A 27,568-nucleotide genomic window follows, 5' to 3' on the forward strand; every position below is an offset into this window, starting at 1 on the left:
TGTAGGTTATAATATTTGTAAGTACATTTAAATCGCCCTCAAATTATGCTTTATCAAGCTATCATGCTGATTGCAAGATAACTGAACATAATCAGGAAAAGGTAAACTGCAGCCTCAATTTCTTAGGCATCCACTTCTGAAAAAAAAAAAAATCACAGTCATCAAATGACAGAGATTTCATTACCACCCTGTTCTGACAGAAACTAATATTAATTATTATTTGAATTAACCTTTGAGCCATAGTTTTCATCAGTACTCAGTAAAGACATGGACAATTTCTAATTACATTCTACTCTCATTATAAGTCACCAGGCTGTAAAGCTGTATCTGACAAGATTGCTATACTTGGCCTTGAAAGGCTTTGGACTTCACTATAAATCTTTCAGAAACACCTAAGAACTCACTGAACACAAGAGCTATCACACAGGATGCTTCTCCAACAACTTAGAAGTGTTTTTAAAGGGATATTAACTGTGATATCACAAAACTGCATTACTTTTAGAGAAGAAAAATAAATTACTAGTGACTTTATCAGCCAGCATCATAATACAAACGGATGTTTTACCAAAGGTACATGCAATGTATCCACTCAGTCTATCAAGTGCAATTATGCAATGATGATTAACTGAATCATAATTATACACAATAAAGAGTATAAAATGAAAATGAAATATTTATAGACTTGCCAAAAATCCTATTCTTAAGCCTAAGGCAAATACCTGCATCATAAGCTTCACTTATTATAGAAGAGTGATAAAATTTAACCACTAAAGAATTAATAGTTCTTTAGTGGCAAACATGGATTTTCAGGTTCATAAAATAATTACAAATAACTTCCAACTAACAAAAATTAGTGCAGTGGGTCATCTGTACTGCTTTACCCCACAACATCACTTCACTGCAGCGAGTTAGCTAGCCAACAGAAAGTGAGATATATACATGGATATAAGGAAAGTGAATGCCATTCTCTTAAATGACCAACTTAAAGAAATTGAGTGATTTCTGGCTATCTGAGCTGAGCCCTTTTTTCAACAGCTCCACAAAGCTCACATCTAACTCTAAACACTCAGTCTCTAAGTAAAGGACGGTTTTATTTGAAGGAACACCAAAGGCTGGAATCTATCAAGTTTCAAAATCAAAATTTTACTTAGCAGCTGACTCATCGCACATTTCAAGATATTAGGAAGATATTTCAAGACATTTTTTTTTAACTTTCTATCATTAAAAATGCCTGTATCTTAAAACAGAAGCCTCAATATAAAATTTGCTTAATTCCAGTGACTTGAAAACAAGATTTTCATATTATAGAAACCTAATCTAGGTTAAACAGCTCTTGAACCTAGAACTATAAACGATGCACAATAGATAAAAGTTAAATTGGGGGGATGGAGAAGGGGAGAAGACAGACAGACATTTTTCCTTTATAGACCGCTGTCATGAATGCTATATAGGAGTTATATAGGAGTTACCAAGTTACTAATTTTACAAACATATTCAAGAGAAATTGCAAGACAAAGCCCAAAATAAAGCTAGGAAGTATTAACACAGAAAATGCCAGCTGTGCATGTATTTTAATGTTTTACAAACTTCATATTAAGTAATGCATAACAGTTTTTTAACAGGGTAGGGTAAACAGTGGTCCATGACATGAATAGCTGGACATCATCAGGCTTATTGAAAGAGAGACTGCACTAATAGATTTCAGATCACTGGATTTTTTTTTTGTTTTGTTTTGTTTGTTTGTTTTTTGGAAAGGCCAGAGATGATGGATGGGGCTTCAATTTAAAGGAGTGCAAAGTACTTGCCAGATTAGCATCACTAGTGTTGCCAACTTCAAGAATATATGAGTTTTAGCATAGAACCTGTATTTTTCCTTCAAAGTCAGACAACAAGGACTACTAGTCTTAATGTAGAATATGTAACCCATATTCTTAAACTGTCTAGATCATTTACCTGAAGGTCCCTGCTTGCTCGCTCACTCAAAAAAAAAAAAGCAAAAATTAGCCATACCGATGCATGTTTGGAGGATGGGGGGGGGCGAGAAAGAGGTAGAAGTCAAATGCTTTTCAGCAGTTGTTCCAAATTCACATCATCTTATTACAGTGCTATCTGGCTGAATATTTAAATAAGCAGCTTCCCTTTTACACATAACTGATGCTTTAAATGGCTAGATTTGTCTTCCGTACCTCCAGATAAAAAGCACCTAACTGGTACTTGGAACTACTTCGTAGACAGCAGAAAGCTCCAAGATATTATTCAGAGCTTTCCCTCTGAAGCTTAATACAATCCACTGAATGATACTGGATACAGCGAATAGTAAGTTTAAAAGCTAAAATCAAGTCTGACAGTTTAAACTATTTTGAAATTTCAGCCTTAAGCCTCTTTGCACAGGCCTCATCTTCCCCAAAGAGATAACTTATGTTGAAGTGCTCACCTGCAGTAATAATCTTCTGTATATATTCAAGGCAGAACAAAACTATTGGCTCCAGGTTACATCAGCAGAGGAAAGAAAAAAAGACAACACTGGAACTGGAAGATGCACCAGACTTTAGGTGCAACGGAGGAAAGAAAGAAAGAAATCCCCCCCAAACCCTACCACCCTACCCACCGTTAAGTGGGGGCCCTCCTGCATGAGTCACTGGTCCAAGGCTGAAACAGCTGGCAGCAACAGACCCATAAGGAGAAGATAAAGAAGGGAAAGAAGAGAAGGAAGGAAAACAGCAGCATTCTTAACCATGCAAAAGATGTGCTTAAACTGAAACATATAATTTCTTTCTTTCCACTAGTTTTCACCTATATCATTAAGAAGAAAATAAATCTGAGCGATGAACAAATTTAAATGAGCTTGTGCTCCAAACACATATGCCTGCCTGATTCATATGAATTATTATACCAGGGGAAAACAGGGTAAGAGAACCACAGGATGGGATGGGGAACCTAAAGCACATGATTTCATTTCACATCTCCTGCTACCAGGGATGCCTTTCCACTTCAGATGTTACTAACAAGGTCAACACCAAAGTTACCTGAAAGATTTATTTGGCCACCAAAAGGCTGACCTGCCTTGAAGTTTGATATCTTTTGTGAAATTCAAACTTAAAATGCTGAACTCCTAATATTGTTTAAAATAAAGAAACCCAACATACAGTCATCTCAATTTTCAGCAGTTCAAAGCTACAACTTAATGAGTAATTGTCTTTTGTATCACACTACACCAGCTACTTAGAGGTCTTTGTTAAGAATGCACTTGATAGAGCACAGGCCAGCCCAAAAAGGCATTGCCTTATTTATGGGAGGGAGAGGGGGAATATATAGTTTTTATACATACATACATACATATACGCATGCCTTTTACAAGGATCACAGAAACAGAGAAGCACCTATAATCCATAGCTTTGTTGGTGCTACTAAGATCTACTTCCTCCTCCCAATGCCACTTTCAAAATCACATGTTTGAGGAGGCTGGGGGGAAAGCAGCTTTAAGAGGGGGGAAGGAGGAAATAACAACATCACAGCAGCTCTATCACTCATAGACCACGATAAGAATTTCTCTAAACATCTTTGTGCCATTTTTCATATTAAATTTGCTAATGCCACTTTTAAACAAGCCTATAAACAAAGCCTTCTAATAAATCAACCTCCATTTAAAACTGGGAATTAAATGACTGATAGCTTGTGACCTTCCAATAAGAGGGATATATTCTACTAATGCAGAACAACTATGCAGCTTCTGGGCAAACAAAATCCAGATTTCCCCTCTGTTCTTCATGAAAGTTATTTGAGAGGAAAAGTTCAAAACGTATAGTTTTGGAAGAGCTATAACAACAGCAAGAACATCCTTCATTCCTTCACTCATGGCATCTTCACTAAATGAAGATGCAGACTATGATGAAGACTAAGAGAATTTACCATCTTCCAACCCTAGGCAGGGCGAGTTTTAAAACATCCTTACTTCAAATTGTTACCAACTTCTACTCCACAATTAGACACAAATTTGTCTATTTTCTCCATGGTGTTTTGCTATTATTCTTTTATCCAACCCCCCATCCCCATCCCTGATTCAAATTCCTTTAAGTTATTTCTTAAAGCAGAATCTGACAGTCTATTATACAGAGCTTCTTTCCCTGTTACCCTCAACTAATCCAATTTACCTGCAGAGACATGAATTTCCATTTAAATTATTTTAGAAACCAAAACCAGCTGATGGGTTTTGTACATATGGCATGCTATCTAGAAATGGAAGCAAATTTCATGAGAAAGTATAAAAACTAACTTAAAGTACAGCCATGACTCCTCAACAGCTGGAACGGGCACAGGCCTCTCACAACACCTGTATTCTTGGCAGAAAGAAGTGAAAGAATTTTGTGAGCTCTCCCTTAAAATTCCATTTATTTCTAAACATTATGAACTCATAATTGCTACCCTTCAGAGCACCCATTTTGAGAAAAGCAATTGCTTCTTCTTTATAAAATTGGTTCATCTACTTTCATGACTAAGGGGTCTCAAATATTTCATAATCTTTATACATATTTTCCATTACTGAAGTGTAAAACTCCCCAAAATTCAGTTATGTTTATGCTGAGATACTGCAGGCATACATATTTCAGTCTGCTTTGAAAGTCTAAGTAACTTCCAGGAATGCCTCTTCTCCAACAGAAATTATCAAATGAAACACAGAAATAACAGTTGATGCTTCTGACTTTGTATTTACAGACTGATCTTAATTACTTTCCAAGTACTTTTCAGCCAAGTAAAACAACATTCTCAGAAAAACAGTATGAAGTGGTTATTATTTGTGCAAACTTTTTCTAAATATGGTAGTCACATCTACAGATGAATAAACTCTCACTTTCCACCACTGCTTCAGATATCAAAGTTTTTTTTCTTTCTTTTTCTTTTCTTTCTTTCTCTCTCTCTCTCTTTAAAAAGAAAAAAAAAAGAGAGTGGTACTGTAACATTTCACGTACTATGATGAAACAGGGAGACCTCACTACTAAACAGTTAAATTATGTACTACGCTAGAGTTTTCACATAGGAAGCCAAAAAAAAAAAAAAAGAAAAATCAAAGCTATAATTCCCATGATAACTACAGCTTGATTATATTACTGTTTTATACTCTGTATTAGGACAAATGTGTCAATTCACAATTGATGGGACATGATAACAGAAAGACAGTCACATACTTTGTCCCATTCTTAAATAAGCTAGAGGCATTCAAATCACTTTCCATGCCACCTGTACAGGTTTGCAAGTACCCGGTTTGCTGGGGAAGATATGTAACAAGAGGAAAATGGGGTATCAAAGTACATAAAAAGTAGTTTTTAGGCAACTTCTTTCAAGTTATGGTGATGTATTTAAGGCTATACCTACACATTTTAACCAGATTACAGACTACTTCAACATCCAACTAAACAGATGATATTAAATTCAGATTTTCCCATGTCAGATTCAACTTTGCTATAGCTTGACTCACTGCTGATGCTAATAAAGTCCATTAAACATATTTCAAATTTAGCATCCCTGAAGAAGCAACAGCAATAAAATGCAATGCAAGAGTATTTACTTCCAAAGACAAAATACATAAAAATAGGAAGTTTAATAAGAAAAACAAAAAGAGACAGTCAGACAAATAAATAATAAAAAACATTATATTGAAAACTCAGAGACACCAGAAAGAGCAAATAGTTTACCACAATTAAACCACAAGTCAGGGAAGCTATCAGAAATAAGAACACATTTTTCAACAAGAGGGGAAAATAGGAAATAAACAGATAAAATAATTGGCAAGCTAAACTTTAAACAGAAAGCATGTTCACAAAAAGGCAAAGTAATAAAAAAGTCCTTCTTCTGACACATGCCAGGTGCATGAAGCCTGGCAGAGAATCCACTGGGCTAACAGATAGCCAAGATAGAAACAAACGCTTAGAGAAAATAAGGTCTATACAAAACACAAAAATTGAGTTGTTTCCCTCTTCAGTCACTAGAGAAGCTAAGGGAGGCTTTTAGATTGGAGCTTTTCCTTAAATCAAAGCCTCGAGAGGTAGTTTTGGATCAGACCAAAGCAAACAGTAACAAGTTACCAGAGCAAGATGATATTCACCCAAGAATTCTAAAAAGCTCAAGGAGAAAATGGACAATCTATCCATTATACTGCGGAAGAGCCTGCTAGCAGACACTGCCTTGGGGTCCATGGCACATCAGTTCGTAGAGCTGGTTGCAAGGAGACTCTGGAGCATGACGCCAGCAAGTCTAATGTCTCAGCAGTGCAAACAAGCAGAACCCCCCCCCAAACACACACACACCAGGCATGTGGATAAATACAGATCACAAAAGTCATGTCACTCTCCTGCCTTTAAAAAGTCCTGTCTCACTAATGCACGTAAATTTTTCTTGAAAGAATTAATAAGCAAGTGGTTGAAGTCCAAGCTGATTTGGATTTCCAAAATACATGCCAGCTTCTGAACAAAGGTCCTGCACCAAAGGATCTTAAAGAAATGAAGTTGTTAGAGAAGATGGAAGGTCTTTGCATGGACAGGTAATTGGTCCAAATCAGGAAACAAATGTCAGGAAAGATTGACCTGTTTTCTCAGGTGAAGATCACCTGACTCTTTTCTAGCTCTATGCAAATTCATAACCTATGTTATTTAACATATAAATGATCTAGAAAAAGCAGGTGAGTCTTCAAGTGAGAGTCTGCTGTTGACACTAACGTGTTCATTTTGCTAAAAATGAAAGCCTGCTATGCAGAAGCAGACCTTCATTATAGCCAATGAAGGTGTAACAAAATGCAGATGAAATTCAGTGTGGGTAAATAGAATGCAATGCACCTGAGAAAAACACAATCCGAGTGTTTTACATACACTTTACTGAGCTCTGACCTGGTTACCTCATTCTCATTCTTAAGAATGAGATCTGGGAGCTAAAATAGACAGATCTAGGAAGATAGCATTTGACAAAAGAGTAAACTGAATGCTAAGAGTATTGGGGGGCCCCACACAGAGAATTATAACAGAGATGATCATCATTATGTTACTGTGCTAGTCTATGAGGTGCCCGTATCTTTATGCAGTTCCAGTGCCTTCCCTACCCATCTCTGCTGCAGGAGTAAATTTACTGAAGGTCCAAAGGGGGATGACAAGCATTTGAACACTCTTATGGTCCCTTCCAACCTTACTATCCTATGATCTTCTCCAAACTGGAGGAGGGACAACTGAGGAGACAACTTAAGGCAGTCCACAAAATCACGAGCAGCATGGAGAAGGTAAGTAGTCAACAACTGTTCGCTTTTTCTTTTAACAAGGAAACTAGAGAACATCAAACAAAACTAGCAGGTGGTAGGTTCAAGATAAACCAAATAAAAGGAAGCAGTTCTTCATATAATGTGTACTTAGGCTGCAGAACTCATTGCCACAGACCCAATGAAAGCTATGAGTTTACACAGAACAAGAAAAGACTAGATGAATTAATGCAAGAAAAATTCATTAAGTATTACTTATCACTTTTTCCAAGGAATGAGATGCAAAACTGGGGAGACTGCAGGACTATCCCAGGGACATAGAAATAAGAGAGGTTGCTCTGTTTCTGCTGTCTCTGGATGGCCTCCACCAGTCAAACTGTCGGACAGGATTCTGAATTAGGCAGACCTTTAGTCTTAACTGGTACAGCTATTCTCATGTACTGAAAAGTCAGGAACATGGCTTTAATAGCTCTTGAGAAATACATGATTTTAATAATGCACTATTTTCATCATTTCACTTTCCTTCCTAAGGAAACTTTATTTCAATGCATATTATCAAGAATAAAAGCAAGATTGTAATGTTCAAGAGCACCATGGCACATATGAGACAAGAACACCCAAAATAAAGAATATCCTTTCTCACTGCAATTCTACCATTTTTCTGTTAAAAAAAAAAAAAATTACCCGAAGAGAGAGGTGGGAAACAAAATAAGCCTTTTATAATCTGGTTTTAACCCCTTGGGGAAGAAAGGCTGGATAAGTGCTGTAATACAAAAGCTAGCAATACTAAATTTTGTAACACAAGCAGCAATTTTCTGTATGCTATTCAATACCTACAGTGGTTAAGTATGATTTGAGAATAACTCAAACCAAATTTGTGTTAACACTGAAATTTTAAGAATGTTGAAGCTGTATTAAAAACATTTTTTCAAGTCTGAAGAAGAAAGACTTAAAAATTACATTAAGTGTTAAAAAAAATAAGATAGTCATACTTTTTCTGTTTAAACCGCAGCTGTAAGAGACAATATCAACGTAAAGCACTGGCTTGATGTTTTACTACAGTTATAAAAAGGTACTTAAAATAACTACAACATATTTAGGTTAAGCACTTAAAGGAATTACTGAAAGACTGAATTCAACCTTCAGCTCCAAACCACATGTCACTGTGCAATACCTTAGTTACTGAAAAACAAAAACAACAAAACCCTCTTATCTATAAAATGGGAATTATGCTTGTCTCCTAAGTAAGAGAGATGATGTTTTGCCCCTAGCAAATACAAAAGACCTGGTGATTGCTGTAAGAAGCAATGGAAGAACTTGCCACTTCACAGCTTACAGCCCACCACCACCTCCTCTAATACACAAAAAGCTGCTGCAGCTCTATGCTGAGCATGGCCCAAGCCTGAAGACAGTGGCATGTGCCCAGTGCAGAATAAGCCTAAAGCTCCATCAAACACTAGGCAGCACATGCCAATGGTACATCTTCAAAGACTTGTAACAATCAGATTTTTTGAAAGTACAGTAAGTCTCACCATAACCCCAAGATTACAGGCAAAAAAATCACATATCTGTGGTTAGAATCACCTAGCTCTTCAAAGAGATTATTTGGTCGTTGTTCAGTTTAGTCAAATTAAATACTTGACTTGAAATGGGGAGTGCAAAGAAAAAGTGAGTCAAAATGGCTAATAATGTGGCATAACAGAAAGTACACAAGCTAAACTATTTTCACCTCCAAAACTAAGCTCAACATATAGACTATTTGGCACTGTTTATTCAGGAAACAGCACAGGACAGGTGGGAAACTTATAGAACCTAAACTCAAGAGAAAATATATTTTGTTCAGGATACGTTAGAGTATACTCTTAAGACAAATATTTAAAGAAAAAAGATGTAAATTCTAAAAAATGCAGGCTATTCAGACACAGAATCTGAACACTTAATGTTTTTTAAAAAATGTTAAATATCAGACTAACTCTGCTTTTAATGATACTGTTTTATCTACTTCATGGGAGTAGTAGTGAGACAAAATTAACACTTTGTAAAGAACCAAGATAACTTGATGAGAGCTATTAGGTAAATAGCAACTATTATAAATCCCAGTACAGCAGACCTCAAAATACCTCATTATGAGCCTAGTATACCAGTTTGGAATAGCACTGAAGTTCCTGGCTTCCAACCGTCTGCTCAGTCCATCAGATTTGGAAGAAAGAAAAAAAAAAAATCCTAACACTCAGAGTTACACATACTGAACAGGTATTTTGTCTTGTATCAGTTCAGTGCATGGTTCAAACAAACATCATCAAATTAATTCACTGGAAGTGATTGTACTTTTTCTTATGGTACAACAGAACCATGTACCAATTTATATCCAGAACTCCTCCCCACCTTTCTTCTAAGTTTTGTGCTATTGCATAGAGCACCATACAGTATCAACCAGTCAGTATCAGCAAGCAGAAAAATATCACCTTTCTTTCTTTTTTTTTTTTTTTTTTTTTTTGAGGCTACAGTGTTTCTCAATTCCTCTCAAGTATTTTCTGTTCCAATGCCTATCACTACTGACACCTCCAAATTTAATCCACTGGAATAAGCAGCCTTTAAATTAAGGTGTTATAAGGTCATATAGCAAGCAAGATGATCGGATTAAAGAGGAAGTGGAGTTAAGTTAATACTGAGTCACTATTTTAAGTTCTATGCTCAAGACAAAACAGCATGATAGCCTTTCAAGTGTAAACCAATCTTCGACCATGAAGGCTAAGAACTTTTCTATTTAAAAAGTTTTGTTTCTTTTTAAATCTGAACATGAAATGCAGGACAAAAATTCATCAGATAGACAAGATCTGGTCCCAGAGACAGATGTTTTACAGCTGTGCTTTGGGCTTCCTAAAGCCCATTAGAGCTAGCACATACAATTCTTAATGTAAACAAGCTGCTTTTAGCAACTACAATATTCACTCTGAACACACACAATGCTAGTCAGAGCCACCACTACTCATACTGATTTCAGAGGAAAAAAAAAAAAACTTGTAATAATCACAGTGTCTCGACTTAGAATTTGAAAGTCCCCTCTCCTTCTCTTTCTGCCATCCCTTAAGACTTCCTGAAAGGGAATTTTCCAGATATAAAACCTGTGGAGATGAATCTAGGTGAGGCACGCACATTTGCTTTTTTTATTATTATTATTAAAAGAAGACTATGGTAAGCATTTACCCTCCACGAGATCACATAAAATTGCCCAAGTCTTGAGAAAGACAGGAAGGAAGAGTAAAATTCCATTCCTTTACCTCCTGAGAAGTTCCCTTCCATAATACTGTAAGCAGTTTACACAAAACAACTAGGGTTCTTCAGAAAACAATTTCTCACGTTCCATTCCTGCGACTCTGAATGGGTTATCTTAAAGCATTAGGTATCCTGAGCATGATACAGAAACAAAACTCCTGAAGGTAGTTTTCTGTAAGGTGTCCATTCCTATCTGAACAGTATAGTATAAACTGCCTATTTCTCTCTCTGAAAAACAGCAATAGCATAGCATTACTAACAGTAACTAAGCAGCATGTTATTTTACTTCCAATGTAAATTCTTTTGACCATTTTTAACCAAATAAGAATGATCAGACTGGGGCTAAATTACACATGTTCATTTCAGTATGAGGTATCTTTAGATTATGATAGACAGTAACTCAGTCTTATCCATCTGCTAACTGAGACCAAAAAACTCATACAATCTCAAACTAACATAGGAATATTCTAGATACTTGGGATAAAAATCTGAATAATTCAATTCACTGAACTAAATGTTAATTTGATAAAATTTCACACATACAAATTGACTCAGAAGGTTAAGGAACCCAATGGAGAACTCGAAGCTTACCAAAAAAGTAGAACAGAACCATCTACTTTCTTGTGAATAAATTGTTTTAAAGATGAAATACTTAAAATTTGAGATCTCAGACAAGCCATTTGTGCATCAGCAGATCTTTAAGGTTTTTATTCTTCAAGAGGAAAACTGTGATTTCTGGGCAGAAGTTTATTACTTCTAACTAACTGTTCATAGCATGTAATCCATACCATTGCTAAAATAAACACATTTTCATACCAGTTTGAGCTCAAGTCTGCATATTTTTCTTTGGGTGTCCTTTGTTTCACAACTGATTATTTGAATTCTGTTTCTCCAGTGAAGGTTCCCAGGCAGCTGATCCAATCCACTTGCTCACTTTCATCAAAAGAAAAAGGCTTGCTCTTCTCAAAGTCCCAGTCCACCCCCCACCTCCCCCCTCCCCCCCCCCCCCAGTACCAGCTCTGGTGTTCATCACATCCTTTTATGAGCCAGATTGATTCATTACAACAGCAAAATGCTCTCCATCTTATTGAATTATTTTTCTGCCATTTTAGTGAACTAAAGTGGTGCACAGACAGATTTGACCAGCACTGCTGCTACAGTAAAGGTGCAGAACCATGCAGGTGGGAACAAGGCTGCAGAGTGAGAAAGGCAGGCTGCAAATTTCTTTCAGAAATTAGCTCACTGCCTTTCATCAAACTATTCTCTGACTTACACATGACTGCATGGGCAACAAGACACTTGGTAGCCTTCAACTATCTTAAGAGCTAAAAAATAATTTATTGTACTAAAAATGTAGTTATTACATATTCCTTATACAAACTTAAGTACAGCTGAAAAAAATTAAAGTTCTTACAAAGATAACAGTAAGACAAGGATAACTCAATTAGAAGAGCAGGATAAAGAAAGCTTTGCAGCTTTCATTCAAGTTTTTTTCCTTAAAAAAAGGAAAAAAAGATACAGTATACCACACTGAAAGTGACCATTATTTTAAAAGTTTTAATAGATTAAAGATACAACAAGCATTTCTGATAAGGAGAATATGGTAAGAACTTTTAATACAAAGGAGAAATCTTTTCTCCAGAAAAGATCCCCTGTATCAAAGTAAACATATTCTACAAGTTGATATACCTGTTTTCATAAAATCCAAGAGAAGGAATTGGAAGAGAGGCAGTAAAGCCAACAAGTTGTGAGCTGTGTTACCACAGGCCAGTGACAGTTTGCTCTAGATGCCCAGTGCTAGGTTTTATGACCAGTGATTTCTGTCAACAAATGGACCTGCCTTGTTCCAGGATGGACTGCCTACCACGGATGTGCCATTTCACTTGAGCAGCAAGAAGCGAACGTGTAGCAAACATTGTTCCCACAGCTGAATTGAATCGATTACAGAGCAAATGGGACAGCTCAGCTGCCAGAATCCTTAAATTGCAATTCACCCAAAGTTCACAGCATACCTGGAGATACCTCAATAGAGAAAGAACTCATTTCAGCATGCACTTAAAAGATGTCTTTCTCCACATCATCACCTACATTTGCCATCATTATACTGTATCAAATTAGACAAGGGATTTTCAGCCTTCCTAACCTTACCAGCTGCCTACTAAAAACCTTTATGTTGGACAGCCACAAAAACACACCATGCATCTCAAAGTGCTACAGAGAGCTCTGAGAATAGGCCACAAAACAAGACAGCAGCAGTTCCCCGGAAGTCCCACTGGGAGATAAGATCAGGCATGCAGCTGGCATCCCAGATGACCCTGCAATGACTGCTTCCAGGAGCCCCTACTAGCTCACTTCCTCCCACAGAAAAATTCTTATTACCCAACCATCCCCACAGTGCACAGTCCAGGTGCACTGCTAGGCATGTGACAATCTCAGCAGGGAAACTGCATGTGAACCACTCACAAACCAAAGGTTCACCACCTTTCATCTAGAGGCAGGCATTCTAGTTTGTTTTTTTTTTTTGGTGGGAGTTGGAGGGAGAATTAGTGGTGACAAGAGAAACGGAAACACCACCAGGGAGAGATACTGAATCTTAAAATACCTTTACTGTTTTAGGGAAATTTCACATGAAAACAGTGTTGAAAGCAATTCCTTTCATTTGTATTTCAGCCAGCTGCCATCTTCTTGGCAGCCAAGGTTTTCTTTTATAAAACCTCAAAACCATGTAAGCACTTGGGGGATTTTTAGTTTATTTCCTGGAGAACTAGTTATCTAAGAGCTCAGTCACCATAAATATAACACTTCTTTGAATATAACCATAATAAATGAAAAGACACACAAACACTTTTACCCCCTTTCCACCAGTTGTCTTTTTTCCTGGCTTCAGTGTAAGATCTAATGCCCTTGACTATGACAGCTATGTACTACAGTAGTTACTAAATGCACATTGGAAGGTGTTTCTATTCTAGTGCTGTTTTTAAGAAGCTAATTCTTCCAACAGCCATGCCATTTCTAGGAAACAACTCCTTCCTTCTGCATGGCTGCCACAAAGTTCAAATCCTGGCCTTGCTTAGAAAAAAAGTACATTTACTGAGAGTTACTGGCATGAGTAAGGTAGCATGGCTGGAGATTACTGCAGAACTGTAGTGATGTAGAAATGCAGGTGGAACTGATGCAATTTTTTTTCCAGCAACCTCTTACAAGGTTACAATGGAATTAAGGTAAACTCTGATAGAGTTACAATGGAATTAAAGAGTCATGTAACTTTCATACACTTATTCCTTTACAGAAGAACCAAAATTAACATACACCTTTGCAGGCAGAAAAAAAAAAAAGGAAGGAAAGCGAAGCTGAAGCCTACTTGTTCACTTCCCCTCCAAAGAGGCAAAAATGACTAAATTAAGAGGAAGAATAAGGTTGTACACTATTCCACATAGTTAAGTGAATGCAAAGCACAGCAGACACCTCATAACAGTACTGATAAATAAAGTGAATTACTTAGCAAGTCTTTCACAGATCTGCCTCCCGAGGCAGTCAAGAAACCTCTATTTAACTCACTTTCTGAATGATTCCTTCCTAAATCAAGAGAGATATTAAACTGCTCATTATAAACTCCCAGTTTAATTCTTCACAGTTAAAACTACTTGAGGCAAATATTACAGTTTTAACAAGAATCTCCTCATCAAGATTTAAAGGAATCTCTGAACTCACATGAGCAAAGGCTAAAATGACATAAAGCCTTCATTTAAGCCATCTTGACACAACCATACCACCCTGTGAAGTCTGCAAGAAATGTGGACCAAAATTCGGTACCTATCCCAGGAACCAGAAACATAGGCCAAGCACCTCTCGAGTCAACAGTCTTAGAAGACCCATCTGCTTTTTGCCTAGCAATAAACAACCAAATCCAACAACTAGCTACTCTAGTTCCAAAAGAGCAAGAACTAGAGCACATCCTAAAAAAAGCCACAAGAACTGTATAGACACATGCCAAAAAATAGGACAAAAATTTTTAAATAGTTCTGGTTATTTAGGTATTTCCACTCACATATAAACAACAGAACAATGTATAGTCAAATTCGGAAGCAAAACAGCTAAGCTAATTGGAATGCCAGAATTCTGGTCTTCAGATATGCTCTCCTACCAGGAATACGTAAGATTTTGAAAACACTTGCTATGCCCTAAACCCCTAATTAAGATGCATCCTTGAAACTTACTAGTCTCTCACCTATGTGCAATTTTATCTCAGCCTTATCATAGCAATATTTGAACATCTGTTACCTCATTGTTACCTTCCTTCCTTTAATCCTCCTTCCACTGAACATTAATCCTCCTTCCATTGAGCATTAACAAAAATAATAATAATGTCAGTCATATATCCTTCCTGGTTGTCTGTAAAGAATATTAGTTTATAATTTTGAGATGAAAATAAGACAAGAAAGTCTGAGCTATTCTGGAAACAGACTCTGTTAAGCAACATTTCAGCACTTGATTTTGATCTCTACATGGACCAACAAAAATAGTCTTTATGAAGCAAGGAATATTTTCATATAATAAGCTATCATCAGCTTGGACTTCCCACTTACTAGCTCACCCAAGTTATTAATACCAAAGATTTTAACAGAACTTCTCAATTCCTCCCATATAAGAGTTTGCTTAGTATTTCTCCCAGGACAGCACTACTCCAGTGCTCTCTGATCAAGGCTTTATTGTTTTTTCTCTTTTTGTCCTATCACAGAATCTCTGAATTTCTAAAATTCTAGCTTTCAATTCAACTTTAAATAGTTTTGCCTTGAATTCTCTCTCAAAAAAATGCCCAGTATTCCTTAACACCTAAAAATTACCTTTTAATAAATCCCGTTTACCTGGTTAATAAATCCACAGCCTTCCTATTTTAAGATCCAGGACAAAAGTACCTTTAATAAAGTCTTCCTTGGACTTGATCCAGATTCTGATCTACTTTACCACTGGTCACATTGTCTTCATTCTCCCAACCTTCTCCACTCCTTTGAGAAATTTCACAATTCCTTATGCGAGCTCCTCCCTGCCCCTTCCCCCCCCTCCAAATTTCATTGTCTGGAAGGAGGCATCCTACAACTGTCAGCTCCATTTTATGGAAAGTGAAATATGACTAGACTCTCCCTCACTCCCAATTACTTCACACAGAGAGCAAGAAGAAATACTTATTACAGCTCTATTCCTTAATCACTAGACAACTTGGGAAGACAGTTTTCCCAAAAAACAAAATTTGAGGGAAAGCTTTGAAATGACCAAGAGACACTCCAAAACCTCATGAAGACCCTTCAGAAAGTTGCCAGCAAGCTGCAACACCCATGCCAAAGTTGACCCATTTTGGCACTCTAGTGGTCACGTATAAATTGCCTCTTGCCAGGCAGCACTTAGATCCTAATAACACAAGATTTCATCAGGCTTTGGTGCAGCCAGTGAACTCCTTCCATATTGACAAAAAGATCCTTTATGCTTTGGGTAGAGTAGAAAGCAAAATTATTAGAAGTTGAACTGCATGTTTATTTTGCAACATATCCTAATTACTTAAGACTAGCAAGAAAATGCAACTCTGCTCAGCAAACAAAGAGGACTATAAATTGAAAAGATTAAAACCCTGGTAGGAGAGGCAGAGCCTGAAGACAAAAAAAAAAAAAAAAAAAAAAAAAAACTATGAGAAAGCTAAGGGGTGGGGGGGTAGATTAGAACAGAAAGAGGGGAAAATAAAAGGTTTAGATTTTAGAGCAGGGCTGTTTTTCCTGAATTAAAAAAAAATAAATAAAGAACACACTTTTTGCACATTTGATATACTTGTCCATTAAAAGAAATGACACTTACTTTGTGGACAGACAGCAAAACAAACAGTAGGGTAGGCCATTTATTCTAAAATTGCCAAGAAGAAATTTTGCAGTCAGCTACCTGTTGAAGTTGTAGCAGAAAACAGAGTTCAGCTGAATAGCTTACAAAGTGACTCAATGATATTAGAAGTACAGCATTTCCAAATTACTCAGCACTGAATTCTCCAGCACGCTAGCTATTCATAGGCAGGTAAGTTGCTGTCCTGTTTGCTGCGATTACCAGTCCATACTTAAATGAACTCTGAACAGAATAACCTCTAGGTTCAAGATTGTATATGTGAAATTTAATTTTCCCCTCAGAACCATTAGGAAGGAGGCAGACATTTTGGCTGCAATGACTTTTTCCAGACAATTGATTCTTGAAGTTATTTATTCCCCACCATTCCCCTCAAGGCCTTCTCGTCACAGCAATTGTCTATGTCAGAGGAAGGTTGGATGCAGCTCCCATGAAAGCAAGCAAAACCACACCCAAAATAGCTATATAGGTCACTACAAAGCAAAGTGATCCCTACATCACGCCAGCAAGGGCTTGTGGTTAGCTCCTATATGCCAATAAGGTTTCCAAATAGTGTCATGATACTGTATTAATACAGTAGCTTATTTGATAATTAACACTCTTCACTGAATTTTAACTTTTAAATTAGGATGAGCATTAACTATTATCACCAGTTTTTAAAAGAAGAATGCATTTAGCAAAAGGACTCCAAAATAATCAGGATGCTTAGAAACAGCTACTGAGCAGCATTAATGAAATTAGAAAACCCAACAGCACGAAGATCATCGGTTTTGACTTGGCTTCTTCTAGGTGCATGTTTACATCTTTGAAAAGTTACAGTGTTAGAAGCCAAGAGCTAATCAGCTTCTCTATGCTTAAGAATATACTTAAGAGCTTTGTTTTCATATTCAGGCACTCGGAATGTGTCCTCTAGGTCACAGACTCTTTCTTATTTTTTCTGTCTTCCAACTTTTTCTTCCAAATAAGAATTTTGATGCATAATTATGATGTGCTATTTCCAGAGCCACTGATCCCTAGTGAGATAAAAAGCACTAAAGTTAAAGTTAGATTCTATAGATGGAAAGAAATCAAGAGGAGGAGCTCTTTCATCAGGTTTTAATATTTTGTCAGAATCCTAATAAAAGCATAAATTGTACTGGAAGTTTTCATTTGCTTTCGCACTGGTGCCCAAAAATATAGAAAATATTTGATATTTTCTCCAGAAATTCCAATCCAGTTTGCATTTGTGTAAACAATTTATTTACAGACATAAAAATAATGAGAAGTGATGGAAGTTAGCATCTGTCATAAAGATGAAGATAAATAAATGCAGTAAACTATTATATTAACTTTTCTGCTGGAAAAATCAGATCTAAAACCTTATTTACATACAAAAGTCCCATTTGTTAAAAAAACAGTTTAATTATTTACTAAAACTTGCAGAATATTCTCATGTAAACAGGAAACATACAAGTAACATTAAAGTGTCATCCATGTTACCTACAGGCATCAGTTAAGCAGATCATAAGTCTGAGCAGTTGGCAATTTGTTCACAGCAGCCAAAAACGAAAGGGGTTTGGAAGTCAGGATTTTAACTGGGGGGGGAGGGAGAGTCATGCAGTTGTCCATATCCTGCCTAGCCAGACAATTTTACTTGAATAGTGATAATGCCTCATTCACAAAATCAAATACCAACCAGCACATTGTAAAAGCTTTCCATCTAAAAATTAATACAAAAATACAACTAACTGGAAATAAAAGATAGAGAAATAGAGATAAAGTATAAAACTTAAGGCAATATACACGTTTATTTCCATTCTCTTTCTTTTTATTTACGTCTTTTCCTCCTTCTCCTATCTAAACAACTCTTATGTATCATGCCATATTCTAAAGGTATAAAAACAAAACAAAAACCAAACACCCAGACACTATAGGATGCTACAGACAGAGGAAACCATATAAAGTCTCAGTATACCATTTCAGAAGCTCTTTGAAAACCTGCAAAATTCCTATTACTCACGCATTTCACCTTTATAGAAACTCATCTTTGGAGTTTTTGTTTGTTTGTTTTAAACCCATGCTGTATTCTTATGTAGAAAATTCTTAAGTAAAGGGCCTAGGCCACTTCCTGCTTGAACAGCTCACGTTTGCAGCAACACACTTTACACAAACTACAGAGCTTGGTTAGAACCTCACTCTGCAGAAGGGTACAACATGCCCAGTGAAATCAAAATGTGACCTATGCTACCTCCATACCTAGCAGCAGATATATTCTTCAAAACACCTACGTGAAGTTTTTTCAAACTTGTTATCAGTCGGTTTCATATTTACTTGCAAACAGTTTGTTTTGCATGGTCTAAAATCCTAATATTATTTGAACATAACACAGAAATATTGTGAAACTTCCACAAAAAAATAGAATAAAAAAACAGAAATAACTCTCCTGAAAATGCTACAATATTGCTAACTGACCCCTCTACATACCATGAGAAGTCCTCACAGTGCTCTTTTGAACTAATCCTTCACATTTCCACATTAACCAATTCTAAAGGAAAGTGGTGACAAATCCGATCTTCTAGCGTTGTATAGATCTCTGTTTTCATTGAATAGTATTCCTTTATTTTTCATTTTGACTAATATTTTTACATTACACTATGCTCTGGTAATAGTTAGAGCAATCCCTTTAGGAAAATATTGTTTTTATCAAAACTTTGCTTAATTACTGAAGAAGACAGACAATTATTTTGGATTTCAAATCTGAGCATGTTTTTTTCATTTTTTAAATAATCTAAATGGGATTTACAAGCAATAACAGAAACACCATTATATTGTTAAATATTTCATAAGATATTTGGTCAGATAGTGATTCTCTAATACTAATCAGATAATCATAATTCAGTTAAAATTGCAATCACAAGCATTTATCACTCAGAGTCTACTGTAGAGATTTCAAAATTATCTTTATATAATTCTTACAAAAAAGCTTAAAAAGATTTAAACTAATCAGTTCAAGTTAACTGAAAAGCAGGACAGACCTTGTGCAAGTGTGTGGCATTTTCCAATGCCATAGTAAGGGAAATTTTGTTTTGTAAAACTGTTTCAAACATGAAAGAATGTCTCATACAAAAAATAATTACTTTTTCCAAGCACTTGTGGTTTTTTCTTACAGAAGTTAAACAACATACTATCAAAAGGATCTGTGAAACACTGAGTACATTTATAATACCAAGCAAGAGAAAACAAGTAATATTCCCACTTTTAGTAGCTAGAGACAGAAAATGTTAAGAATGTAATTGTTCTAATCACCTGTTACAAACCTCAGAAACAAATGGTTATTTCTCCCCTACTGCATCTTATTTTAAAAAGCATTACTAGAATTTTTCCACTATTATTAAGAACACAGACCCTATAGAAGAAGCCCTCTCAAACTGTCTCCTCACTGTTAAGTTTGTCAGTAACCCTGTTGTCTAGAATGTGTTTTAAGTAAAGTAACGTGATTCTTTTTAATGAAAAAAATGTGTTGGAAACTTTCAGGATAGAAACTAGAGAGCTTAGAAGTTCCTCTCTTAGCAGTGCCTAGCAATGCAGAGGAGAGTTCTGCAAACGTGCCCCAAGCATCCAGCTACATTTAGCTTTCAGCCTTTTTATTATCATTGTCAATGAATGGGCCCCAGTCAAATTAAAGCTGCCATTTTAGGTTAAAGACTAGAGAGCCTCTGTTGTGCAACAGCGAGACAAAAACACTCCAAGCGACAGATGCAGCATTCTCATTGGAAAATGATGGATTTCAACTTTTTAAAAAAGAAAAAATACTGATCATGCTTTTTAATATAAATTATATATTGATACTCACACATTACCGCAAACTAACAGGATTTATAATTGGGATAAATCAGCTACCCATGCTGCTAAGGTCATAGTCATTAAGATTTTTTTGCCGTCGTTAGAATGGATGATCTGTGAGGAAATGAACAGAAACATTTTTTGTTCAACTTGCTTGTTTGTATCTCTCTGCTAGTCCCATATACTACGAGGAAAAAAATAGAAGGGAAAAAAAAAAAAAAAGACAAGCACATTCTCCCGAAAGCCATTCTAGTATAAACACAGCTCGAAATCTGCTCTAATGAAAGTAAAATCGAGACGCACATCTACACAGAAACAAACTTATTGCGTTGAGGTTATTCTGATATTCCCCAAGCCAAAAATCCACGAAAGACTAAGCGACTGGAAAAGCTTCCCACGAATGAAAAATCGCCCTTTCATATAGTTGGAGGGCACATTCAGTACCTTCCCAAACGAAAACAAAGGCAGAAAGTGGGTAAGTACGGGGAGAGTTGTGTGGTGCATCTAGCAATCCCTCAGTAATTCAAAGGGAACTCCCCGGGCATTGCTACTTTTCTTTTGTCCATTGTCTGTTTAAAAAAAAACTAGTTTAAACCCAAGCGTGAGTAGTGTGCAAAAGTGATCTAAGGAAACCGGTTCGGTTTCCACTGCGTGCTCCAAAACCACCCCCTCTTCCCCAGCGCCGTGCCCCACCCCCCCCCCCAAAAAAAAAAAAAAAGGGGAAAAAAAAATAGGCAGCAGCGAGCCCCGCGCAGGCACCCGGGCGCGGACAGCGCCTCGGCCGGGGTACCCCACAGCGCCGGAGCGTGCCCCCTTATGTAATGCTACCAGGATAAATGAATGCAATGTAATGATGGCTGCTCATTGCCTGCAGCTCCTTCTCCCAGAGACTCACTAACAACCCTGCCCCCTCCCCCCGCCACCGCACACACACACATGCACACACACACACGCACACGCACGCTGCCCGCTTCCCACTTCCAGCGGCCCCGCACGCAGCGCCGCCGCCCCGCCCGCCCCGGCCCGGCCGCTTCCCCCGTGAATCACACGCACACAAACAACCCCCCCCCGCCCCGCTCCCTGACCGCTTGGCCTCAGAGCACCTTTTCCGCTCACCCTCACGCCGGCCTGCACCGGGGGGCGGGGGGGAGGGAGGGGGCGCCCCGGCCCGGCCCAGCCCGGCCCGGCCCGGCGGCGGCGGCCCCGGCGGGGCAGCGCGGAGCGCAGCTGCCGCGCGGGGTTAAGCCCCTATTATGCGGCGGCCGCCGGCACCGCTCCGGCTCGCGTAGGTAGCGCCTTCCCCTCGCCCGCTCCCTCCCTCCCTCCCCCCGCTCCTCTTTCTTCTCCGGCTGTTGGGAGGCAGCCGGCGGCCCCCCGCCCGCGCCGAGCCCCCTCCCGCCGCCGCCGCCGCGCGCCCCCCACCCCCCCGCCGCACCGGCACCGCGTGCTCCGCCCGCGCCCGCGCCCGCGCGGTGGCGGCGCCCGGCGCGGCCAGCGCCGCGGCCCCATGTGCGGCGCGGAGCGCGGCGCGCGGCGGGCGGGGCCGGGCCGCGGCGTGCGCGGCGGGGAAGCGCCCTCACTTTGTTAGCGCTTGTTGTGCTGCCGCGGCCGGGAGCCGTCAGCGTGGTCAGCGGGGGGAGCGCGCCCGCGGCCATCCCGCCCGCCGCGGGCCCCCGCGCAGTTTCGCCCAACTTTTCCCGGATTCTCCGCCGCCCTCCAAACTTGCGGCGCGGAGAGCCGCGGTGCGGCGGGGGGCGAGGAGGGGGCGCCGCCGCTCCGGCTCCCCGGGTGCCCTCCCCTCCCCCGAGGCGCGGCGCGGCGGCCGCAGCACAACAAAAAGCCATTTACACCGGGGAAGTGCCCCGCCGGGCCCCCCCGCCTCGCCTCGCCTCGCCCGGGGCCGCGCCGGGGCGCAGCGCCTCCCCCCCCCCCCCGCTCCGCCGACGGCGCCCCCCGCCGCTGCGCCGCGGACGGCGACCTGCCGCCGGGCGGCCGCTGCCCCGCCGCCCTCCGCGCGCGCCGAGCGCGGTCACTCACCGGGCCGGTGCGGGCGCCGCGGCGGCCGGTGTCCCCCTCTCGCTCCCTCGCCGAGGGGCCGGGGAGGAGGAGGGGACACGCTCCGGAGTTGGTGCGGCGGCCCGCGGGCGAGGCGGCGGTGCGGGTCGCCCTCGCTCTCCCTCGCACACGCACACGCACGGAGTTGCTCGCTCGCACCGGGGCTGGGCTAGGAGGGGAGGAGGGGGAGATCCCTGGCCAGGGCGGGCGGGCGGAGGAGGGGTGGGAGGGAGGGGAGGGAGAGGAAGGGTCAGCGCGGGTCTCGGGTAGTTTCGGGGTCTCCGCCGGGTCCCGGCTCCGCTTCGCTCCTTTGTGTAATTTCACTCGATTCAAGTTTAATCCGATAGTTCCCGAGCGCGTCCGCGGGAGCCGAGCCGAGCCGAGCGAGACACCAGCCAGCCAGCCAGGCGGCTGCCGCTGCCGCCGCCCCCTCCTGCCCGCCCGCCCTCCGCCGCCACAAGGCGCGCCCCCGACACCGCCCCCTCCCCGGGGGCGAGCGCGGCCGCGCGCCCCGCCCCGCGCGCACGTCACCGCCCCGCCCCGCCCCGCATAATTTATGCAACGAGAAAAACCGTCCGGCCCCGCGCGCGGGCGCCGGCGGGGGAGGGGCGGGGCGGGGCGGGGCGGGGCGGGGGGGTCACTAACCTTCGCCTCAGCGCCGACCCGCCAGCGCCCCGCCGGGGCTCCCGCCGCGAGGGGGCTGCGGCCCGGCCCGGCCCGGCCCGGCCCCGCGGGGCGCGGCGCGGACAGGGGACGGTTGTGCCCATGCAAATCCGCCGGGCGCCCCGTCCCGCCCGCTCGCCCGGCGGGGGGCAGCGCCCTTACAGCGGGCACGGCCGCCCCGTAACCCGCGGGGTCAGCGCCGGACCGGCCGCACAGGGCGAGCCGGTGCCGCGGGCGCGGCGCGTCCCGTCCCGGGAAACGCGGGGAGGCGCCGGCCGGGCCGCGCCGGGTCGGGGGGGCGGCGGCGGCCGCTCGCTCCCGCGCGTCAAACTTCCCAACCGCGAGGTGAAACCGCCGGAGGCGCCCGGGGGGGGGCGGGGCGGGAGGGGGGAACCGCCGCCGCCCGGCGCGAGGGCTGCGGCAGGGTCACGCGAGTCCTCGATTTGGGGTGAACTTTATCCCGAGCCGATCGAGTCTGCAAAATAAAACAGCCGCTAAACGGTCTGTCTTCCAAAGTGTCCTTTATTCCCAAGGGAGGGGGGTTCTGATTTGTTTTGGTTTTTTAATACATGTTTGCATTAGTTTGATGATACTGAAAAGACTGTGGAGACCAATTTCATATTTGTAAGTTATAAATTTAAATTCGTGATACAAACTGAAACAAACTCATTCCAGAAGTAAATTATACACCCCCCTCCCCCCAAAAATATGATTACCAGTAGCCTGCTTAACAATCTTTCCTGAATTACGCTGGAAACTAAATAAGCATCTTAAAAGTATGAAGAGATTGCAGTGTAACTCTATGATAAAGATACTCAGCGTTACAGGAATTTTAAGCAATTTGCCTGACCAGATAACTTTCTGCCGTGGCTGCCTGTGGCAGGTCGCAGAGGGGAAAAAGGAGTCATGTGCTGAGTGGGTGTACCTCCCCCTCGCCCTGCTCCCGCAGCGCCTTTTAGGGGACTGTTCGCTACACCCACAAACACGTTCTTTTATGGGAAAGAGTTGGAGTAACAGAGAACTTCATAGGATCTCTCACAGTTTTTCCACTATACCCCTTAACGCACACACGCCTGTACGTACGTTACTAAGCCAAGGAGCTGGCCCCACGCAGTGCGAGTGTCAACAGCTCCTCTCGCATCTTGGGTTATTTGCTCCACTGATCCAGGTGTCCAGGCTGCTGCTGCAGCCTTAAGGGCTCCTGCAGGCACAAGAAGTATTTTAGGCTTCTCTGGGGAAAGCCTGAAAGTCAGACTACTATATCGTGTAGTTCCCCTCAGACCTATTCAATCTCTGTCTTCTTGGATTTATGGGGAAAGCACCTTTATGGGAGAGGGGGCAGTTTGTGGACATAGAGACATCACTGCTTCTCATGCCGCAGGGTCCACACAGTCACCCAGAGACGTGACCAGCAATCACAGGAGATGACACTGGCCCATGCTTTCAACTGTAAAAGGTGTTGAAAACCTGATAGCACATGATGGCGCTGTATAATACATTCCCTGTTCTTCACAGAGGTCTACCAAAAGTTAAAAATAGCAAGTGGAAACAGTTTTTAAAATACTCCAAAGCAGTTTTCAGTGCACATGCCCTGAGTATGCTTCTACCAAATTTGCTGGGTTTACAATCATTCTATTTTAAAAATATATTTGTCTACTTTATGAAAAAGCTGCACAGATGCATCCTCTCAACTTACTAAATGTAATCAAATCAGTTTCAGTTTTCTCTTGCAGTGTGTTGACAAGTCAGAAAGAGAGAGAGTAAACAGCCTAAAAAGAAATAGTTACTTACCTGAAATGCTGCTTTTCTGCACATACCATTTAACTGCATTCCTAATCTGGCAGCCAAGCACCTTAGCAAAGCATGAGTCAATCGGGAACTCCCCTTGCTTTCAAAGATTTAACTTCTCCAAGATTTAGGGGCAAGAGAAACTCATTCTGAGACCAACTGTCAGCAGCCTCACTGCTCCCCCTAGAAACTTGTTTCAGTTTCCTGTTTAGCAGAAATCAGAGATTGCAAAGCTTCTGAGCATAAAAATAAAAATAAATAAATAAGTAAATAAGTTTAAAGAATATCACTGTGATAGGACAAGACAATCTAAGAAATGCAGCATTTCTTTAAATTAGGGTATTTTACCCTCTCACCAACAAGAGGAGTCAGTCAAATGTTACATCTCGAGAAAAAAAACTCAGTGTCTTTAGTACGTACCCCTTTTCTGAAGGCACAGATCCTCAGCTCCCATAAATTATGTCTCTTTAGGCTGTGGCCTATCAAATCAGCTGAATTACAACTCAGGTAATAAAATTTTGAAGGGATTCTCCAAACATTTTCCAACATTAGTAGAAACAGAATCTGTAAATGGCACTTTCACAAAACCAGCAGAATTATGGCAGCTCTCCAACTTCTCATCCACAGTAGGAAATAGAGAGTTAGGAAAAGTATCGCACAGGTTTCAACACTCAAAGGTAGAACATAGTCCTTATGTGACACATGTTAACACAAATGCATACTCTGCAGTAGAACCAGGATGAAGGAAATACATTATTGCATAGCTGCTACAGAGCAAAAAGTTTGAAACTTTAACTTGTGTTTGAGCTAAAGTGGTAAATAGAAAGTTGTAACATCCCATGTTATCAACGAGCACTTTGAAGCTCAATAGGAAAGTAACAAATCAGCAACATGGAAGTCGTCATGATTAGCCTTATTGGCAACAGCTTATTAAAATATCCAAGAGATGACAGGGGTGAAAATTCACTTGTAATCACCTAACCCTTTGTATGCTGTTAGAACTAAATAATCCGCCTGATGCAGGGAGCCATTTGGCTAGCACATTAGAAAGAACTTGCATTAATGGCAGAGAATTTCAACAGCAGTTGCAAAGCAAGGGTATGTGTACCAACAAAACCCAAGTGAATTGCTACACTTTAGGTAACTAGGTAAACTTTCAAGGTGGGGATAGTTTGTACAAAGCTGAGCAAGTCACTGTGTATGACAGGCATAATTACTCAGAGATAAGTTAATGTACTTCATAAGAAATACGGCACAGAGATTAGTGACTAGCATTTAAAACATCAGTATTACAAAATGCAAATGATTTACTATCACATTAAAATATAAAGGAAGGTTATTCAGCAGACTTTGAAGAACCAGCATCTGCTTTAAAAGGCAGGTATAGTGAAATATGATACTGAGGTCTAGACATTGTCACATCAGAAAAGGCCAGAACGACATCTTACACCATTGATGAACAGAGCCCCGGAAGGTGCTGGGCAGAGCTAGGCCTTAAGGCCACAAGGCCCCAGTAGCATACACCTCATTCTTGACAACACGGCCCAGGCGTTTTGCTTGTTTGAGAGCTGCTAATGCTAAGGACTGTGCATGACGAGCCCAGAGCAATGCTGCTTAAAAAAGGCTCTGTAAATACTTCTGCCTCCTCACGTCCTAAACGCGGCGATGGTCCAAACGGCTCATCGATTCCAGCAGAAAGTACCTGTGCCAGCTCCATAACCCCCAGCAACTTCTTCCAAATGGCTGCTTTGCTTTGGTGAAGGAACAGGTAGTTCCCAGAGAAACTCTGTACAGATATACCTCAAATTGCAGGAACAAGTCATCTCACAGCCTCTCTTTCACCTTTCTTTCTATGTGTGCAAGGAGAGATACAAAGCTGAATCTTTGACTCCTGATTCAGCAGTGCTTTGCAGTGCTTGATATTCAGGATGTCATTCCACAGCCTCAAATAATCCAAGGCATTATATTTTGTCCCATGATTGGTGGGAAGTGGTTCCTAAATTGCATGACCCCAAAACACACTCACATGTTTTTTCATCTCTGAATGTTATTTCAGCCAAATGCAGAAGGGAAGAAAATTAAAGAACAATGGTTTCTTTTTCTTTCACAACTGAAAGTTTTACTCAAAGTTTATCAAAAATAAGGCAGCAATGGAAACACACAAGACTGAGAAAGTAATATGGCCAAAGACACAGATGATGATAATGATATGCCACATGCTAAAGAAAAACAATATTCCCTTTTCTGGAAGAAAGTGTTACTTTCTTGTAACATACTTACAGCATGTTGAAATACTGAAAGCACATGGACAGTGGTTAGTATCAGGAAGCAATGGATTTGTCTTAGAGTTAACAATGTTAACAACTTCAGCTGAAAAATTAAAAGCATTAGAAATACATGTGCTACAAGGAGCCACCCTGTGGCACCAGCAAGCTAAGGGAACAGAGTGCAGGGTAGTTTTTTTTTTTTTTTTTTTTTTTTTTTTTTTTTTTTTTTGAAACTGAAGCCAGCAGGAGTGATAGAAGCTGGAACTGGCCCAAACAGCCACATCTCTGGCAGGGAACTCCTTAACTGAGGAACTGAACCAGAAGAGCAGAGCAGAGGGGCGGCAGGCTCTGGCAGTCTATGTCCAAATGCCACTCACCTGCCAGGCCTTATATGGTCAAAACTCTTTGAGGGACGTAAGCGTTCCTAGTTGACTCACACCAGGGAATTCAAGAACACAAAAAAGTAATATTATTCTAAAGATTTGTTCTGTTTTCTGATATCGTAATGCTAGCTCTCAGAGGAAGGATAGCAAAACATACCTCTCTCTCAATGCTAACTAGAGCATCCAACTGAAGATTT

The 27,568-nt window shown here is 40.9% G+C and overlaps 1 protein-coding gene across 5 annotated transcripts in view; it reads right to left on the minus strand.

The window, feature by feature from the left end:
* Positions 1 to 22,668, minus strand: part of CHD7 (chromodomain helicase DNA binding protein 7) — a 130,832-nt gene extending 108,164 nt beyond the window's left edge. For 3 of the 5 annotated variants that reach the window (XM_062570336.1, XM_062570337.1, XM_062570332.1), the window contains exons 1-2: positions 22,253 to 22,668; positions 20,226 to 20,329 (exon numbers count right to left, since the gene is read on the minus strand). The gene's annotated coding sequence lies outside the window, so the exon portion shown is untranslated. Of the gene's footprint in view, positions 1 to 20,225; positions 20,331 to 22,252 lie in introns of those variants that run through there. The other 2 variants (XM_062570334.1, XM_062570335.1) reach the window with 2 other exon arrangements.
* Positions 22,669 to 27,568: the final 4,900 nt, after the last annotated feature.

This window comes from Rhea pennata, chromosome 2, assembly GCF_028389875.1.
Source record: "Rhea pennata isolate bPtePen1 chromosome 2, bPtePen1.pri, whole genome shotgun sequence".
In the NCBI taxonomy this organism is placed as follows: domain Eukaryota; kingdom Metazoa; phylum Chordata; class Aves; order Rheiformes; family Rheidae; genus Rhea; species Rhea pennata.